At 37.1% G+C, this 16,729-nt stretch overlaps 1 pseudogene; it reads left to right on the plus strand.

Moving 5' to 3' along the window:
• The first annotated feature begins 1,198 nt into the window (after positions 1–1,198).
• Positions 1,199–1,916, plus strand: LOC127213806 (60S ribosomal protein L5-like; annotated as a pseudogene).
• The last annotated feature ends 14,813 nt before the right edge of the window (positions 1,917–16,729 follow it).

Consider the following 16,729-nt stretch of genomic DNA (forward strand, 5'->3'; position numbering starts at 1 on the left):
CACAACTGGACTTCAGGAGCTCATCAGCCATAGAGGGATATCATCCCAGAAACAGGGAGAAGGACCTATGCCTCACCAACCTTGGGAAGTGTGTGGTGGTTGGGTTGCCAGAGTTGGTAGTGGGTATGGGCCAATTGGGAGGAGAGGGAATGGGGGGGAATTGTTATGTAAAGTTATTGTTTCTAAAAAAGCCACGTAAAAATGGAAAAATGCACACAAAGTTTATGTACTGTATTTAATAGTATTGTCTGTGAGTTTTTGATTGCTCAAGAAGTACAAACAGTTGCTAAAAAAAACGTTTGATCATTAATGCTGCTTGATTAATCCAACGAGTATATTTTGAAAATGACTGCACATAAAGTATTAAGGATATGTTGTTTTGGAAAAGATGTTCTGCTTTTGTTTCCACAGAAGATGTAAAGCTATGGACTCCCTCCATACTTATATGGTTTGATCAAACAAGACCTCCTGAAGCAATGACCCAGCTGATCCAACATTAAAAATAACTGAGATGATGTAACCCCACAGATTACTATAGCCAGAATGACGCTATGGTTCTGGGGTTTCTCAGATCCTCATGGGATTGACAACACCCTCAAACAGCAGGAAGCAGATTTGTGAGAACTACGCCAAAATTTCCAAATATTGTTCATAAAAGTTTGTTTTAATTTAAGTGGCTTTGGTTATAAATTGTTACTGATCACAGTCATTATCTTTCTAAAGAAAAAAAGGGAATATGATATTGAAATGAATAGTTTGCATTGGAATGGATTTTGGTTTATTGATACAAATTTAAGATGAGTTTTGTTATATGTATGCTTCCACTTTGGTTTGTTTAGTTATTGTGGTTATACAACTCATTTAAAAATGAAGTGTATAATTTAATATAGCCTATAACATATAATAGTCAAAACATATTAGTTAGGTTTCTAGATACACAGAGGTATATTTCAAACGGACATATATTCCTCAAAACCTTTCAAAGACCTACAGAATATGGCATTTAAAATGGTTTATTAGGATTTTTTATGACAATGAGACATAACTGCTCCTGGCAACACCCATTATATCATAGAGGAAGATGGGCATCGAAGAAACTCATTATGGAGTTTGTTTTCAACATGGAAGTGATTGCCATTTGAACAAGAAACTGTTCTTGCCTGTTGTGGGTGCCTGTTCCACAGGATGGGATTTGTGAAAGTTGTCAAGAATAAGGCTTAACAGAGATATCATCTGCCAGATTGTGTATGCCCATATTGAAGGGGACATGGTAGTCTGCACACCATATGCACACAAGCTTCCAAGTTATGGTGTGAATGTTGGCCTGACAAATTATACTGCAGCCTATTGTACCGGTGTGCTGCTGGCCACAGGCTTCTCAATAGGTTTAGTATATCTATGAAGGCCAAGTGGAGGTGACTGGAGATGAATACAATTAGGAGAGCATTAATGGTCAGCCTTCACTTGTTATTTGGATGCAGGTCTTGTCCAAACCACAACTGGCAATAAACTGTTTGGGGCCATCTGTGGATGGAGACTTGTCTATCCCTCACAGTACCAAATGATTCCCTGGTTATGTTTCTGAAAGCAAGAAGTTCAACACAGAAGTGCATCGGAAACACATCATGGGAAAGAGTGTCGCATACTACATGCTTTACCTAATGCAGGAAGATGAAGATGCTGACAGGAAACAGTTCTCCCAGTACAACAATGTTACTCCAGACATGATGGAGGAGATGTATAAGAAAGCTCATGCTGCTGTCCGAGAGAATCCCATCTATGCGAAGAAGCCCAAGAGAGAGGTGAAGAAGAAGAAATGGAACCATCCCAAAATGTCTTTGGCTCAGAAGAAAGATCAGGTTGCTCAAAAGAAGGCAAGCTTCCTCAGAGCTCAAGAATAGGCTGCTGAGAGCTAAAGCAATTTTCTATGAAGATTTTCTCATAAAGATAATAAACTTATTGACTAAGTATCCAAAAAAAAAAAAAAAAAAAAAAAAAAAAAAAAGAAAGGAAAGGAAATTAAACGAAACGAAATGAAACTCTTTTTGGATGAACTGCTTGACAGCATGCTGTCCAAATTGTATAAGCAGGTTGTGCAAAAATGTGACTGCTGAACTCGCCAAGAGACAGGATATTCCTTCAAGATCCTGCTTCATCAAAAATTCTCTGAGACATACTATGCCTATAAGCTGAGTAAAAATGCCTCAACGTTACAGAGGCTTCTTGGGTGACTGTCCAGGAAACGAGATGTCTCTGTCAATTCTAGAGTTTTTATATTATCCTTCTGGAGTCTTTGATGGTGTTGAAGACAGATAATTATGACTATTGTTTTCTTTAGTTATGATAAAATATAAGTGACAGATAAAACTTTAGACTCACAAAGGTAGTATAGATGACAAATTATTGTGTTTAAATTTTCCATAACATTATAAATATCATTAACTATACTTTTGCTTAATCATTTTCATAAGTAATTTTACAATATGAAAGTTAAAACTTTCCTTTTACTTTAGTCAGAAAATTGTAGTAGATGGGAGATGCACTTGTGTATGCTGTTAATATAAGTTTCTCTTCTTGTTTGATGAATAATGATGTTTTTGTCAATAGAAGGCAGGACATCCCCAATTGGAACACATAGGCTGGGCTACCAGTCTAGGAGAATTCTGGGAGAGGAACAGAAAGAGTGAGTCTTATACAAACACTGTGTAATTACCAGGAAGACAGGATGCCCAAGTATTCTCTAGAAAGCCAAGACCGCATGGATATTTGCAGATTAATATCAAGAGGTTGATAATTAACAGAGAGCCAGCCAATATGAAGCCTGAGCCATTAGCAAAAGAGTGTATAATTAATATAAGCCATTGTGTGTTTATTTGGTCGGATTGGGTTGGAGGGAAACTTTTGCATACACATAGCTGTTTGAGGCTATAACTGAGTTGCTTTGTATTGCATACAGTGATATTTGAGAGTCCCTTTTCTCACAGTCTCATGATCATCAATGTGTTCCTAAGGAACAGTGTTGACCCTGGAAGTAACTTTCTAAAAGTCCTGTGTAAACTTGTGTTGAGATTTGTTGCATTCTGAGTCCCCTTGGTGTTTGTTGGGAACAAAACAATGACAAAGACTTTTTACATAATCAGCCTTAGCTTTTCTTAAATTTGGGGGCCTGAAATACCAACAAAGATTGGTGAAAAGATGTTCTTTGGTCAAATTATTATGTATGCTCTGACATTTTTAATTTTCAGTCCTTAAAGTCTTGTGTATTAGAAATGGCTCTATACGTATATGCATAATTAAAATGTAACTCCACTGTAAATATCTACATGGTAGTTGTTTTCTGGAAAATATATAATCCTATTGTATCAAACAGGGGTGCTGGTTGTCTTGGTTCATTTGAGTTTCCCATAAAGCTAAATGTAGCCAACTCTTGTCACTGCTTGTGTGTGGATGTCCTTATGAATTAAGTGCAGATATATATGACTGTGTATATGAATACCAAAATATATTTACAATTTATTAAACACAGATGCTGACTGTTAAACTTTCATTATTTGTACAAATTAAGCACCCAGTTAATTGTTCTGCATGTTAGTTTTCACATCCATATTCTAGCCTCAAGTTTTTAAATGCTCAGGTTATCGACAGTAACCATAAAGATAATAATAAATTGTACCCTCTGATAAAAGCAGAAAATATACAGGAGAGCATCATGATGGTTGGAATATAGGATGAATTCAAGCAAGTCAAGAGGGATAGATATGATAAAGTTTTGTTGTTTATGGAATACATGAGATATGCCAAAATTAAAAGAAAATTGTCAAAGGCAGTGCTTTAAAAACATAGGGGAATTGAGTTTGAGAGGATCCAGATATATTCCATATGCATGTAAATTCATTGAGGAATAAATAAAGTACATAGTTCATTCATTCCCCTTTGAAAACACACTGTAAATATTGCTCAAATACACAGATTAACATCTTAAAGAACAGAGACCTATATCAGGACACTGTTCAGAGACACTTGGAAAAAATCATGTCTAAGTGGGATGTTTATGTAAGCCCCTCCCATTCCAGACTCACAGATCTATCTGGAGGACTAGGTATAAAGGTGGAAAGAGTGATGCAATGAGGCCTGATTCAATTCATAGGTCATAGTATGCAATATTTCACTCAGGAAGATGACGTGCTCTCAGATGTGTAATAGCCATGGAAACAGCCTGAGAAAAGCATTTCAATACCATTCTTTCTGGATACTTATTGGACACCCAAATATATGGACAATTCAAAGAGACTCAGAAAACAGCAACAATAAACTTTTCATACGTGTATGTTTGTGTCTAAATCTCAAAAAAAAAAAAAACATAATTTTTATTCAGTATTAAAACCCTGATTCACAAAAGGACTTTGGGAGCACATTCCCCATGGAGGGATAATCCCTTAATCTAGAGGAAGGAGGGAGGTCCTAGTCCCTACTCCAAATGACTTGACAGATTCTGTTGACCCCTCTTGGAAGGTACTACCCTCCCTGTGGAGTGGGAGGGATGGGATGGGATGGGATGGGATGGGAGAGTGGGGATTGAGAAGGAGGGAGGGACTGAGAGGGAAGGAGGGAAGGAGGGAGAGAGGGAGGAAGAGGAAACTGGGATCGATATTTATTATAAGAAAATAAATAAATTACTCTAATATATTCTTGGAAGTGAGAATAACACAATCATCTTGATTTAATTAATTAGTAAATGAAGTAACAAAGAATATGGCCCAGATTCTAATTCCATATTACCATAAATTAGTATTACTTAATATGTACACTTCACTAAGAAATACCTCATTTGTGTCAATAGCAATTTTTCTTTTTTAAAAAGCAAAATGGTGATAAAATATATGATTGTTTCAATTCTAAACCTTCCCATATATATCTATATATATATATGTATATCTATATTGTATATGTATATGTATGTATATACACATGTATATATGTGTGTGTATATATATGTATATGTATATATTGTTTCCTGTTCATATCCATCTCTCAGTCACTCCCTCAATTTTCCTTGACTCATCTAATCTATTTCTCAACACATTTATTTTTTAAATAGGACAATTCATAATAATAACTCTATAAACCTATGTTTTGGCCATATTCTTGGTCACGAGTAACCATCCCTAACAGCCAAACACTGGATATTTCTCAGTCAGTACCTGTCACAAATTTTAGTTTTTCATACTTTGGTTGCATGATAAAGTTTCATATAGGATCTGGCCTTTCTGAGTAGCTTTCATAATGCTGGGAAGTATTTCACAAGTTTCTGAAGGAGAACAGTCATTAATCTAAACAGCACTGCACCATGGATTCTTCAACAAGAATTATTAATAGGCTATGTATTACTAGATCTTTGGATATAAAGTCACGTGGACAGTTGCTGGACTGTTGTCTTCCCTCTTATTTTCCCTCTCAATGACATCATGGTTTCTGTATGCAGCTATGGTGATAAAGCTATTTTAAGATACCGCCACACTATCCCTTCAGATAAAGCACTTAATATCTATGATCTATACATTGCAAATTGCATATTGCTGATAGCACAGGCATGACTTCCTGAGTATAGTTCATTTTCACTGCTTTTTGTAAACACTATCTGTAAAGTAGTGCTATAAATTGTTGTCTTATTTGTGGAATAAAGTATTTTACATTGTGATTTCCCACTTCATAGGTAGAGTTGTTTGCTCATCTATTATGTCATGTTATAAAGGTAGGAAAAAATGTTAAAGAAGGGGGGTCAACAATGAGAGACTAAAAGTATTAAGGGACTATACCCATAACTAATTCTTTTCAGTAGATTTTTATGATGCATCAGAATCTGTTTGAATATCCATTAACTTCCTTTATAGACAATGCACAGTGAATAGCCTACTTCACAGCATGTGATCTTGATTTAACATGATGACACACATAACAATGCTATAATGCCAATCATCTGAAAATACTTAAAATGTCAATGCCAAATACATTTTCTCATAAATCCTTTACTACTTGGTAGGATATCACATATCAATCCATCATTTGGGCTTATGTGGTGACTGCATCCTCTTTACAGATGATACCACATGGATACGCCAAGACTTCATAATGTTTGCTTTTTACCCAGAAACTGCAAAGCTCACTAATTTCATTCCTCACTTTGAGGTGCTTTTTCATTACTCTGCTCATCTAAGACTCTGTGTGACATTCTACCTAGTCTTTCTCTCTCCTAACTTAAAAACTCTCTCTCTCTCTCTTGTTTTCTCTATCACTGTGTGTCATTTGTATTTCCTGCTTCTTAAAATAATCCACCCTGACTATATCATTATATATGATAATGTGAATTTAGAAATAAAAAATATTGTATAAGTACTGCGTGATAACTAATTGTGCCACTGGAGCAAGAAATTAAAAAAATATTGAAATAATATGAATGATAAAGGATTCTAATAAACAGGAAAATGCTTCAGTAATTCTGGAGTTTGAGAATGTGTAACAATAGAAGATTTGAGGTAGGACAGAAATGTGGATATATATGCAACATAGAAGCATATAATATTATCTTTAGCATAAAAGCAAAAAGTTGGTTTGGACCTTAGTTCTACTGTTCCATATTTGGGAATACAAAATATAGCTTTCTCATTTAATCCATGTATGTACAATTGAGAAAGTAGATCTCAACTTCAAATCATTAAACAAAATGTGACTCCGCAGGTGTACATGGAATATAGGTTACAATACAATGTCTTTTTAAACTATATTTTGGGGATGATGATGAGAACAAAACCATTTACAAGGAATCAAAACTGGTAGGGGAGATGAAAACTATGACAGGCATGAAGAATGACAGGAATTTTCTTAAACTTTTTCTAGGCTTTACCCCATCCAAGTTAGGAGGTCTATTGCTGCCATTCTTTATTAAATTATGTTTTGTCTGTTGTTTTAGTTTGATAAAATTGTTGGAGCTTTTTACATTCCTGAGACATAACTGATCTTCATAAACCTTGTCCTCTGGCTCTTAGAAATGAAACACTCTTCTTCGAAAACAATTCTCCAGCCTTATGTATGGAAGTTGTATTGTAGATATATCCTTTGGAACTAAGATCCTCATATCTGCACTTTGCTTAGATGTGGCTCTCTGTAATCATCTATATCTGTTGTAAAAAGAAATTTATTTGCCTCAATGCAACACAAAGAATGCAAGACTAATAAGAAAAAGTGAGGGTGGGAGGAATTTTCATGATCATGACACACATTGTCATATCAAATGTCCATCCCTGAAAACATACCTATAGTAACAGTATGCAGGATTGCTGGTGGTACATATGTACTTATGAATAAATAAATATACATATAAATATACAAAACCATATATGTGTGTACAACAACAATTAATTTAAAATAGACCTTGAATTTGAAAGAACAATTGGTACATGGGAGGTCATAGAAACAGGATAAAAGGAAAGGTGGAATTGATGTAGTTATGACCTCGAAGGATAAAAGAAACATTTAGAAAAACAGTCTCAAAAGTTGAGTGGATTAAATGAGAAAAGTCATTCTGAAATTGGCATGGTGTATAACATTGAGAGATTATCTGGTGTTGTCTCTTTCTGCATATCTATTGTGTGTCTGAAGCACAACTTACAGCTTTACCTTCATATGCTTGGAGGACTATTTTAACCAAGTATTGAAAAGAAACAAATAAGAAAGCAGTAAACTGTAGAGAATGTATTTGATTACTACAATGCTATGTGAACTCTCTTGAAATAGAAATGTGTGCTTATATTTTTGTCTATATATATATAGAGAGGGGAGGGGTACTTGGTGCTTATCATTCAGTAAATCTCACCTTCTGCATGCATGAAGAACTAATTTGAATACCTTCAAAGATGAATTCCATACCAGAAACCAGTCACGGGATTAGTACAGGTTGTCCTCCCCAAAATTTATATGATAAGATAGAATCATAAGGGCTCTCTAATGAGAAACCCAACAGTATAAGTTCATAAATAAGTGCTGAACAAGAGGGAGCTCATAGATCCCCAGACTGATAGCTGGAAAACCAGCATTAGACCAACTCAGACACCCTAAATGTGAGACCTGTGCAGTCTAAGGGACCTCTGACAGTGGAACCAGGGTGTATCTCTGATGCATGAAAGTACTTTGGGAGCACATTCCCCATGGAGGGATACTCCCTTAACCTAGAGACAGGAGGGAGGGCCTAGTCCCTACTCCAAATGACTTGAAATATTTTGTTGATCCCTCCTGCAAGGCATCACCCTCCCTGTGGAGTGTGTTTGTGTGTGGGGGGGGTAATGGGATGGGAGGGTGGTCAGGGGGGTGGGAGAGAGGGAGGGATGGAGAGAGAGAAGGAGAGGGAACTGGGATCAATATGTAAAGTAAAAAGACAAAAAATGTATAGCAAACAGAAAAGCAATATGAATACAGTTCACAATTTTACTGTGGTTTTCACTATAGCATAAGGTATTACAGTTGAAGCATCAAATGCCAATCCATAAATGTGTACTTTTATCATATAGCAGTTAAAGTAATTAAAAATAGAACCTCAATTGAGGCTCTTAAAAAAAAGATAGAAGACAGGAGAGAGAGAGAGAGAGAGAGAGAGAGAGAGAGAGAGAGAGAGAGAGAGAGAGAGAGAGAACATAAAGTAGGGAGCCAATATTGGTTTGAAGATAAAATTGAACACAAAGAAAGGTCTAGAGAACTACAATGAAAATTCTATAGATTAACACAGGAAATATTCTGGTAGCCTTGTGATTTCTAATCAAGCAGTAATGTTTCATGTTGTGCCAGCATCAAAGCAAATTCCTACAGAAATACCTCTCTCTTGTAAATTACTGTCTTTGCCTGCATGGTAGACAGATTACAGAAACAGAAATTTTAGCACAATTCCTCCCCTCGTTTAAACAAGCCAAACAAGCCTTAGACTTGTCATTTAATGGCTTAAGGTCCCAAGAGATGGTGGGTGTGGGTGTAGAAACTTACTGAGCAGAAGAAAGAGCTTCAACATGGGGCTTTCATAGGCAAACTAAGTAGTCAATATGAGACCTTATACTCAACCAATTTTCTGCAGGTTTATCATAGAGTTAGCAATCTTGAATGTTTGGTTTGGGAGGTTAAATCTCCAGTCAGCTGGTTTAGATCAACATTTGCAGTTACAAGGGAGCCCTCTCCCTTGATAATCTTGTTCGTTTTGATGTAAGGACATGAATGGTATTCTAATTGTGATAGTCCTTATAAAAGGGACCCCAGTCGTTTTGAAGGTACCCTGGAAAACTTGGAAAGCATGACTACATGAAACACCTTAGCTCAGTTTTCAAAGAGATACACCAGCTTTAATAGAGGTTTATAAACTTCCCTATGAGATCCCCAAATAATATAACTTGAAGGTAGTTAGATATTTAGTTATTATCCAACAAACAGGATCAAACTGTTACATATATTATAACAACAAAAATGCCCCTAAAACTCAACAACAACTAATAAAAAACACCTGCTCAGACTATCTTAGTCTACTGAAGCAATGTACCCACCCAGGCTGGAGTTACTTATAGTAACAATACAATGAAGCAATAATATCAGGGGTATTTTTCATAAACCACATATGAAAACTATACCATTTTTTCAGCATTTCTTTGTATACACATTAATTTGTGGACAAATCTAGTTAAAATTCAAATCTAGATTCATGGTTTTGATACATGTCTTACTGAACTCTTCCATCTAATTAAGAAAGTACACATATAAACTTGAAAGTCCCTGCTCATTATTTGATCTCAATGCACTACTATAATTGTCTCGTTAAAATTGAAACGCCTAAATACTTTTAAAAATCTGTCTTTAAAAAAAAAATCTGTCTTTAATACATTACATTACTCATCTTGAAAGACCCCAAGAGTTTGGAGCCTGTCAGGGTGAAGGCCCTTGCCCCCAAAAGACGAGACCGGACCACTGGATGCAAGTGCAAGAGGTTATTTATTGTTTACACACAGGTACCTATGGATGCCCTAGTCTTTCGAGAGACTGAGAGAGCGTGCCTGGTTAAAGCATATGCAGTTTATATAAGGTTGGTGTGGCAAGAAGCAGGCTTACAGAAGCAGAAGCATGGTTACAGGGACTTCATTGTTTCATCTAAATGTAGCAGCTGTAGTTAAGCAAGGACAGTTGGTTATTTGGGTTGGGCACAAAGAATACAAAGAATTCAGTTATGACTCTCTCAGCATACTGGACACTGTCCTGCTGACCTTGCTTTAGTCCAGGCTGCAGACCACAGATATCTGGTTGGCGTTGGATGAGAGCAGCACCTGGTTCCCTCTTGTACTTTTCTCATAGCTTGACCTTGGCAAATTAGCAAGAGCAATTTAAACAGGCAATAAGCATAGTGGGGGGTCTTTCAATCTGAGTCACTGTTTGCAGTGGAATGGAATTCGCCATGTAACTTTAGTTGGATGGACAGCAAACACAGAGATATGACATCTCTGCTTCTGAAGTCCTATTATTACTAGACTATATAATTTTGACTGATGTACAATGGTTCATACATGCAAGTCCATTGCTGAGTGATCCATCAACCCAGCTATGAATATTTAGGATGGATATATATATATATATATATATATATATATATATGTAACCCCAGGAAAGCACTGCAACACTTTGACACCCAACAGTTTTCCTCTCTCCTGAGTCACTTCTCAGGTTGAAAGTGAACCTTTCTGGATCCTGCACTGAAATCTGAGGAAGCAGAAAAGGGTCTGTGCTGAACCCTGTGATCCTAACACATGCAGTGGAAAACGAGAACGACAGAGGACTCCGCCCCATGTGCCCTCTCACACATGAACTGAATCATCTGACAAAGATCTCACCTATGTTCGATCTATTTTAAGAATATCTCAACACTTTTTCAGTTCGTCAGATGCCAAAGTTCATAAATCATTGTGAAAGCGATCCAGCAGCAGCCTGCCCCTAGAATCGTCACTTCCAGAAAAGAGCTCATTTCCTTTTCTGGGAATGCCACGCTGTCAGCTGGCCCCTGCCTGGGATTCTCGCGAGATTGCTGATGTGGCAGTCAGAGAAGCCAAACTCAGCTGCTCCTCCTCACGTCTCAGCCTAGAGCTGGAGTCTGAGCTGGAGGGGAGCATCGAGGAGCTGGGGAGCTCCAAGGTGTGGCAGCTGCGGCCGCCGCTGCCCTAAAACCATCTGACATCGTCTCCAGGGCGCTGAAAAGCAGCTTTGAGCACCTTCATCTACCGGACTTGAGCTGGAACCTGCTCATGGCGCTGAAACCGGAGCTGCTCCAACAGAACAGCCTGTGCCTGCTGATTGACAGGAACAACAGGATCGGCAGCACAAGATTGCTCTTTGAGGACATGGCCCAGTCACCACTCTGTCAGAGACTCCAGGTACTCAACCTCACAGGCAACTGCTTTCAGGATGGTCCTGACTAGGTAGGAGCCCTTCAGACCCTTAACCTGGGCAGGAACTAGCTCCAGAGCATCCCCCACTGAGATGGAGAACTTTCTGAGTTTAGACTAATTATATCTTTGAGGAAACTGCACTAAAGAAATCCCATCAGGATTAGAGAATCTAAGTTGTCTCAAATAATTCCTCTTATGTGACAACAGAGTCCAAAGTGTGCCTCCCCAGCATTCATTGCTGTATTAATTCCCTCACTCTCCACAAGAACTTGCTGACACACCTGAATCGAGAGGTCTTTACCCTTATTCATCTGGGAGTTCAGTTTTCAAGGAAACACACTGGTTTTTCGTTTCCTTAGCGAGTTAACATTTGACCCTCCAAATCTTCTGGAGTGTGCTGAATGAATCATTAATATTCGGGAATATGTTTTACACTCTATGATCTTCCTGGGAATCTCCTTAGATATTTGGGTTCAGCCAGCAATTGCCCCGACCCAAAGAATGACAGTCTATTTTGATGACTATGTCAGCTAAATTAAGTTTGTGGGCTTCTGTGGGGAGTATCACCTCCTCCAGATGCTTTATTTGTGTTCTCCAGACTGTTCTTCCCCCTGCAGATCTGCTTCACACCGCTCCACATCCCAGAGTGACTTTGTGTTCTTCAGAATGTTCTTCCACTGCAGATCTGTTTCACACCGCTACACATCCCAGAGTGACTTTGCTTTCTCCAGAATGCTGTTTCCCCTGCAGCTCTGCCTCACTCAACTCCACATCCTAGAGTGTGATTGATACAGAGGATGAAGCCAGTGATGCTGCACAGAGAATCCAGATTGTGCCAAATGGTTAACAGCAGGGTGTTTTGAAAAATACTAAAACTAAGCGAAGATGATCAAAAAGAAAAATGGATCTTGAAGTTGTTTGGAAAGTTTAGTGGTTTCATCTTGATGTCCATTTAAGGGTTTCAATGATTTGAAAGGTTTTGCATTCATGTACACATTCAACATGATTTAGTTCAGTTCTGTTTAGATTCTTTGAGTATAATTTATTCTGGATAACAGTCAAAAATTCAGCTGGTTGGTCATGATTTCCTCTTAAGTCTTTGATGAAGCTCTAGGAGAATGGTGCTCTGAAGGGAGCAGATAATCAGCCTGGAGTGGTGTAACCTGGGATAGTTGGGTTGACTAAAGTAAGACATCTTAACAGTTGTACTATCAGATTGTTCTGGTTTGGCTGAAAACTATGCCATAAATAGAAGGAGCCTTCTCATTGTGTCACCTATGGGTGTGAACCTATGACCAACTAACTGATATATTAAGATCTATCACTTTTAAATAGAATATTTAAAGTTCAGATCTTGTTTGTTTCAAACTTTATGCAAACTATCTGTGATGTGTTACAGTCCTTTATCCAAGCAAGTATATGGAAGCTTGTTCTAGAAATTACTTAAGAGCAACCTACAACCTGACATAATGCAAAACACTTTTGATATGCTTTAACAGACTATCTAAACAACTGTATAGATAATACCTGAGTCCTGCAGGCCTGAAAGTGTTTACTTAGAATGGACTGACCAGGAATTCAGAGACCAACCTGCCTCTACCTCCTGGTGCTGGCATTAAATGTGTATGTCACCACCTATATACATGTCATTTTTCCTTCATTTTGTTAACTGCAATGATATCTTGCAATTATGTCTTTTAAATTATGAGAGTCTACAGTCCTGATCCATCAATTTGCCAAAAGAAAAAATAATTGTTCTGATATAAAAATCTGTGATGGGAAGTAATCAAGGAAAGCTCCTTTATAGCATTGGACTAAATGAAGAAAAAGTGGACATGGTTTTTCATACCTCCATACCAGCACATGGGAGGTAGAGGCAGAAGATCAGGCTTCAGTAGTTCAAAGTTGGCTTTGGAATCATTGTATCATTGAGGACTGCCTGGAGTGTATATATAAAAACTTGTCTCAAAGTGGGGGTGAATTGGGGTGGGGTGAATTTTAATTGTCAAATGTGTCTCCTTTGCTTTTTTTATACTTAAGCAACACTTTATCTGCATTTGAAAGAAAATGTACAACTAGGTAATATGAGAGTCAGAAGTAGACCTCATTTTATCATTCCACAATAGTATAGTCCACAAAGTTGTTGTTTTAACCATTGAACACTAAGAAGTACTATTCATAAAACAGGACTGAAAACATTAAAATGCTATAACCTTAAGGTGTAGGAGAAAAATAGTAGCACAAATTTTTGTCATAGGAGTTTAACAAATCTTACTAATTGACTACGCAAAAAAAAAAAAAACCCAAATATTAAAACTTTAATTTGGCATTAGAAATATTTACCTCTCACTAATGATGATTAAATAACCAGCCTGTGATAGCATCAAGGCTGGTTGCAATGTGCTAAAGGTATTTCCAGATTGCATTAGGTCATCAGGTGATCATTTAAAGGGTGCTTTGATAGAATTGAGTGGTATTCTGAGAATACTTGCATATTAGATTACTTGTACAAATTATTTTCGTTTTATTTTAATAGATTTTATTGGTATATAATATTAGTAGAGTATGAGGTATCCAAAGTCTGTGTGTGTTTGTGTTTTATCATGAAACAGGAGTTTCATGACTGCAGTTGGGAAACGCTGCTATGGTGAGTCCCCTTACCTTTTCCTCAGAATAGTGAGATCAGTTTTACTTTATTTTTATTTAGAGATTTTTATTTCTGTGTTTATAGAAGTGATGTTCTACTGCTAATGTAACTTTATTTTAATAGTTATGAAGTCTTTTTTTTTTAATCTCTCACAAAGTAAGTAACTATAAGCTGCATACTCCAAGATTAGGAAAGGCACAGATGACTTGGGCAGTCAGTCCCTATGTGTCAAACTGTAAATATTTTGTAATTAGATGACTTTAGTTAAGTAACATACAATGTTTTCTTAGAAAACATTCAGAATGATGGGACTGTATTCTGGATTACATTCTGTACTTTATTTGTCTCTATCTTGACCTAAGTAATAAAATAAGTAGCCTTTTGGGAGTTACTTGTAAATAGAGCATCTACCCATAGTTACCATTTCCAACCTCCAAGAAAAGAGGGTGATGGCTTCCAGGGGGATCACCAAAATCTGTCCAGTCTTTTGGAGTAGAGCTTAGGCCCTCCTGCCTGTCTCTACATTAAGGGAGTATACCTATATTGGGAATGTGCTCCCAAAGTCCTTTCGTGCACCAGAGATACATCCTGGTTGGTTCCACTGTCATAGGTCCCTTAGACTGCCCAGGGCTTCTAACTGAGACCCATGTTCAGGGGATATGAGTCGGTCCAATGCTGGTTTCCCAGCTATCAGTCTGCACTCTTCCTTGTTCAGGTCAACTGTCTCTGTGGGTTTCTGTAGCCTGGTCTTGTCGTCCCTCTCTGTATCTGGACTCCAGTTCAGCTCAGTGTTTAGCTGTGGGAACAGAAGCAGACAGCCATATAAAAATCTTATCACTAAGTTTATTACTGCAATTGTTAGTATGGGTCCTCCCAGCTGTTACATTGCTCCCTGTGAAGTAGAGCCAGCAGTCTGTAGGCTCTCTTTAAGTCTTGCTCTTTCCTGAGTCCTATTGGAAAGTAGTTCTTTTGGCCTGGTTTATAATAGAGGAGGTAGCCTTGGTGAATGTTTACATTTTGTTTGCTCTGTTTTAAAAACCGCAAATCAAGTATTTAGTAGTAGCTATTTTCATAAAAATTGTTTATTGTTTAAGTTATCATGTGAACACTTGTATATACAACTTTACAAGTAAAACTGTATATAGGTCATCAAGTGATCTCTTACAGGATGCTTTCGTAGAATTCACTTGTATGCTGAGGATATTATATTTGCGTGTTAGGTTCTTTGTATATATTATTTTTATTTTAGTAGGTTATATTGACAGACTATCGTTTAATTCAAGGTTCATGTGTGGTGGTATCACATCATGAAACAGGAGAGTTTCATGACTGCAGTTGTGGAACGCTGCTATATTGAGTCCCCTTACCTTTTCCTCAAATGAGTTTAGTCAGATCACTTTTTTTATTTAGAGATTTTATTTCTGTGTTTATAGAAGTGATGTTTCTACTGCTAATGTAATTTTATTATAGTAGTTGTAAAGAGTTCTTTGTTTTTTTTTTTTTTTTTTTTTTTTTTACCCAGAGCAACTGTAAGCTGCCTATTCCAAGGTTAGGAAAGGCACAGATTATTTGGACAGTAACCAAGTGTCAAAATGTTAATGCTTTGTGATTAGATGAATTTAGTTAAGCAACATAGAATGTTTTCCTGGAAAACATTCAGACTGATGGGACCCTATTCTCCTGGATTGAATCCTTTACTTTCTTAGTTGATTATTATTTTGACCTAAGTAATAACCTGAGTACCTTTTTAGGAATAATTTGTAACTAGCTTCCAACCACTTAGCAAAGTGTTTGTGGTGGTATTGTACGTGTGTATTTATACTCCGTGAATAGTGTACCAAATCAGTATGTTTGGCAGAGAGTGGATAATAGGGATAGATACAGAACATTGTTACCCCTGAGCAAGCTACTTATAGTCCATGCCTAGAACATAGATTGTCTTTAGTGAAAACACATTGGTTGCTGTTTTAACTTTTTTTTTGATTGTTTGTTTGTTTCTTTTCCCATATTGGCCTTATCCTTAAGAAAACGCTCATCTTGAAGTGACAAGTTTGGCCTGATTTTAATGGTCTTTCCTGGGCTTCGTGGCTGCTGGAATCACCCGCCTGTGTAAACCAAGGGCCCGGCCCAGCTCACTATTTTACTTAGAAAAGAGCCAAAGGTGCCTATTGCTAAAAGTTTCGATTTCTAAATTCGTCTTGCCAATTTGAAAAATAAATGTAAATTGTAGTCTTCAATTATGAGAAATTTGGGTGATATTAATATAATTATAAGTATTCCTCATCTTGACAAGAAAGTACTACAGACTAGTTCTAACAGATATTGGAAATCCTATTTCAAATGAAGAGTAAAGAATAGGCCATTTGCTGGAATGCTAATTAAAACAAATCTTTTAAACCAGTGAAGTATAAGAGAAGTAATATGTGGTCAGGGAATTCCCTGAGCCCATGCACAATAATAAGAAGTTATTTTAAATTGATTCATCAACTTCCTACAACTGCCATATAAAAAATTTATCACCAAGTTTATTACTGATATTGTTATTATTGTGTCCCTCCTGCTATTACATCGCCCCCTGTGAATCTTAGCAAGCAAGCTGTAGGTTTTCGGTAAGTTCTTATTA

This window comes from Phodopus roborovskii, unplaced genomic scaffold (genome assembly GCF_943737965.1).
Source record: "Phodopus roborovskii unplaced genomic scaffold, PHOROB, whole genome shotgun sequence".
Classification (NCBI taxonomy): Eukaryota; Metazoa; Chordata; class Mammalia; order Rodentia; family Cricetidae; genus Phodopus; species Phodopus roborovskii.